The sequence below is a fragment of the Macaca fascicularis genome, chromosome 9 (genome assembly GCF_037993035.2).
Source record: "Macaca fascicularis isolate 582-1 chromosome 9, T2T-MFA8v1.1".
Classification (NCBI taxonomy): domain Eukaryota; kingdom Metazoa; phylum Chordata; class Mammalia; order Primates; family Cercopithecidae; genus Macaca; species Macaca fascicularis.
The window spans coordinates 57,076,896-57,081,012 of NC_088383.1; the positions used below are offsets into that span (position 1 = coordinate 57,076,896).

Below are 4,117 nucleotides of genomic sequence, written 5' to 3' on the forward strand. Positions count from 1 at the left end.
AAGGTGATAGTATTAAGAGGTGGGCCCTTTGGGAGATGATTAGGTCATGAATATGGAGCCTTCATGAATGAGATCATAATGCTTTCATTTTTATTCATTTATTTATTTTTTTTGAGACAGAGTCTCACTCTGTTGCCCAAGCTGTAGTGCAGTGATACAATCTCAGCTTACTGCAACCTCTGCCTTCCAGGTTCGAATTATTCTCATGCCTCAGCCTCCTGAGTAGCTGGGATTACAGGTGAGTGCCACCATGCCTGGCTAATTTTTATGTTTGTAGTAGAGATGGGATTTCACCATGTTGCCCAGGCTGGTCTCGAACTCCTGACCACACGTAATCTGCCTGCCTCAGCCTCCCAAAATATTGAGATTATAGGCATGAGTCACCATGCCCAGCCCATAATGCTTTTATAAAGTAAACCCCAAAAAGATCCCTTGACATACTACGTGAGAACACAGTGAGAAGGTGCCATCTGTGAACCTGGAAACAGGCTTTTACCAGACACTGAATCTGCCATAGCTTTAATCTTGTACTTCACAGCCTCTGTAACTGTGAGAAGTAAATTTCTGTTGTTTATAAGCCACCCAGCCTGTAAGATTATTTTATAGTAGCCTAAACAGACTAAGACTTCTACAAAAGAATTATACCCAGACTGACAGCAGACTTCCAATCAACCACAATAGAGGTGAGGAGAAAACGGAAAGTCATCTTCAAAGGAGCTGTGAGCCTAAATTCTGCACCCAGTTAACTGTCATTCCAGAGTATTTGAATTAAGGACATTTTCAGACATACAAGAATTAGAGAGTTTATACCTCCACTGAAAGAACCATTAAAAGATAAATTTTAGCAAGAAGGAAACTAAATTCAGAGGAGTAGAATACAACAAGAAATGGTGATTAAAGGAACTGGTAAACTATGTTGGTAGATGCAATGAATTCTTGATAGAAAAAATAAATATGGGCCTTGTGGCCGACGTGCACCGAGGACAGGAAGATGTCACCCAAGTGCATAGCTAAAAGAAGGTCCCCCCTAGCAGATGCCATCCCAAAAAGCAAGAAGGTGAAGGATGTGAGGGCCGCTGCCTCCCGCCACGTTCCTGGTGCCCGCTCCTGCCAAGTCTCACACAGGTCCCACAGCACAGAACCCGGCTTGGTGCTGACACTAGGCCAGGGCGATGTGGGCCAGCTGGGGCTGGGTGAGAATGTGATGGAGAGGAAGAAGCCAGCCCTGGTATCCATTCCAGAGGATGTTGTGCAGGCTGAGGCTGGGGGCATGCACACCGTGTGTCTAAGCAAAAGTGGCCAAGTCTATTCCTTTGGCTGCAATGATGAGGGTGCCCTGGGAAGGGACACATCAGTGAAGGGCTCGGAGATGATCCCTGGGAAAGTGGAGCTGCAAGAGAAGGTGGTACAGGTGTCAGCAGGAGACAGTCACACAGCAGCCCTCACGGAGGATGGCCATGTCTTCCTCTGGGGCTCCTTCTGGGACAATAACGGTGTGATTGGGCTGTTGGAGCCCATGAAGAAGAGCATGGTGCCTGTGCAGGTGTAGCTGGACGTGCCTGTGGTAAAGGTGGCCTCAGGAAACGACAACTTGGTGATGCTGACAGCTGATGGTGACCTCTACACTTTGGGCTGCGGGGAACAGGGCCAGCTAGGCTGTGTGCCTGAGTTATTTGCCAACCGTGGTGGCCGGCAAAGTCTTGAATGACTACTGGTCCCCAAGTGTGTGATGCTGAAATCCAGGGGAAGCCGGGGCCACGTGAGATTCCAGGATGCCTTTTGTGGTGCCTATTTCACCTTTGCCATCTCCCACGAGGGCCACGTGTATGGCTTTGGCCTCTCCAACTACCATCAGCTTGGAACTCCGGACACAGAATCTTGCTTCATACTCCAGAACCTAACATCCTTCAAGAATTCCACCAAGTCCTGGGTGGGCTTCTCTGGTGGCCAGCACCATACAGTCTGCATGGATTCAGAAGGAAAAGCATACAGCCTGGGCCAGGCTGAGTATGGGCGGCTGGGCCTTGGGGAGGGTGCTGAGGAGAAGAGCATACCCACCCTCATCTCCAGGCTGCCTGCTGTCTCCTCAGTGGCTTGTGGGGCCTCTGTGGGGTATGCTGTGACCAAGGATGGTTGTGTTTTCGCCTGGGGCATGGGCACCAACTACCAGCTGGGCACAGGGCAGGATGAGGACGCCTGGAGCCCTGTGGAGATGAGGGGCAAACAACTGGAGAACCATGTGGTCTTATCTGTGTCCAGCGGGGGCCAGCATACAGTCTTATTAGTCAAGGACAAGGAACAGAGCTGATGAAGCCTCTGAGGGCCTGGCTTCTGTCCCACTCAACCTCCCTCACAGAACAGGGAAGCAGTGACAGCTGCAGATGGCAGCGGGCCTCTCCTCAGCCCTGAGCACTATGTCAGCTCCTGCCTTTTCCCATCAGCAGAACAGAATCCTTTTCCTATTTTTCTTCCTCCTCTTTGGAATTCTCCTGGGACCTACAGAATAAAGGAGGGGATGGACAGGGGATTTTCAGAAGGAACATGGCTCGCTCCAGAGCTATATGGTTAGATGTTTCTCCCCTTTTCCTTACCTTCCATGGTCCTGGTTGGCCCGGGCTTTACCTACTAGAAAACCAAAACCTCCCCCTTGGGGTTTGGTGCCCACTCTCTGAGAAGTTGGGTTCCATCAAGCCCCATTCTAGTCATGTGCCCCTTTCCTGTCCCTAACAGTCTACAGGCAAACCAATGGTACAGTCATAAGACCCGTCTGTCATGGACCCACGCCCAGAGAAACGTGCAGAAAAAGCAGAGCTGCATGGCTGTGGGCAACTCTAAGCCAAATATTTGTCTCAGAACAGGTGTCCATGGGACAAAAAAGAATGATCCTCCACTTGACCAAGAGAAAAATGATTCTCCCAGAAGCACAAAGCGTACTCTTGCCCCTCAGGCATTGCCTTTGTCTATCGCACCCATCCATTCATCTTTACCTGCAGCCAAGGGCCTGGAATCGCAAAGAGAAGCCACCCTGGGCTGGGCAGAGCAGAGCAGGGTATGGGGTGGGGAGAGAGGGTGGAGGGTTTTATAAACAAACTTAACAGCAATAATAAAAGGGGAGGGATTGAAGGAGGGACAGAGTGTTGGAGGGCCAGAGACTAGTCCTGAGATGGAAACAGCAACTTGTACAGTGGCTGAGAAAATAGGATATAGTTTTGATATTTTTTAATTGTAAAATATTTTGGAGGGAGAACAAAATCTTTTAACATTTTGAATAAATTTAGAGTTTTATTTAAAAAAAGAAAAAATGAATATGGAACTAAAGTTTTAGAGCAATAACACAGATGATGGAGCAGGGGCGTGTGTGAAGGGCATTTGAAGCATGCTAAGAGCAGTGTCATATTTGGATTGAAGACAGATATGCTGAATAATTTTAGATACTGCTTGAAAATATAAACGTGATTTTGTAAAGTGAAAATCCTAGGGGACAATCCATTCCACCAAATTGTAATAGAATCTCCAACTTCCAAAGCAAATAATAGGAAAAAGGAAGACATCTAACATTATTAATCCGTCAGAAGGAAGAAAAGAAGGTAGAAAACGGCAGCAAAAAAAGAAAAAAAAAACACAAGAAATGGAACACATTAAAAAGCAGAAATAATAATAAACCTAAATGAATTACATTATCTCACTAGAAAACACAATCAAATTCAATTTTTAAAATTTTAGTATAAGCTGCCTGCAAAAGAGTTACCCAAATAAAACTAAACACAACGTTTGAAAATAAAAGTGTGTGTGCTGAGGGAGGGGAGGGGTTAAAAAGAAATAATCTAAGCAAAATCTGGCTCTACACTAGAATTAAGATAATCAAAAACTTGCAGACACCTAGCAACATACCTTCAATGAGTATTTATTGAGTATGCACTTATAAATACATACCTATATATGTGACTATGTGTATGTGTCTGTGCACACATAACTATATATATATATAGGCATATGTGCACATACACATACAATGAATTACAAGGGGAATTTGAAAAACTAATAGCTGCAGTGGGGGATTTTAAGAATGCTTTTCTCAGATGCTGGTTAAGGTCTAGGAGAAAATAACCTTCCTCAA

At 45.9% G+C, this 4,117-nt stretch overlaps 2 pseudogenes; both read left to right on the forward strand.

The window, feature by feature from the left end:
• The first annotated feature begins 963 nt into the window (after nt 1–963).
• On the forward strand, nt 964–2,527 carry LOC135965091 (regulator of chromosome condensation pseudogene; annotated as a pseudogene).
• Nucleotides 964–3,302, forward strand: LOC102134883 (regulator of chromosome condensation pseudogene; annotated as a pseudogene).
• Nucleotides 3,303–4,117: the final 815 nt, after the last annotated feature.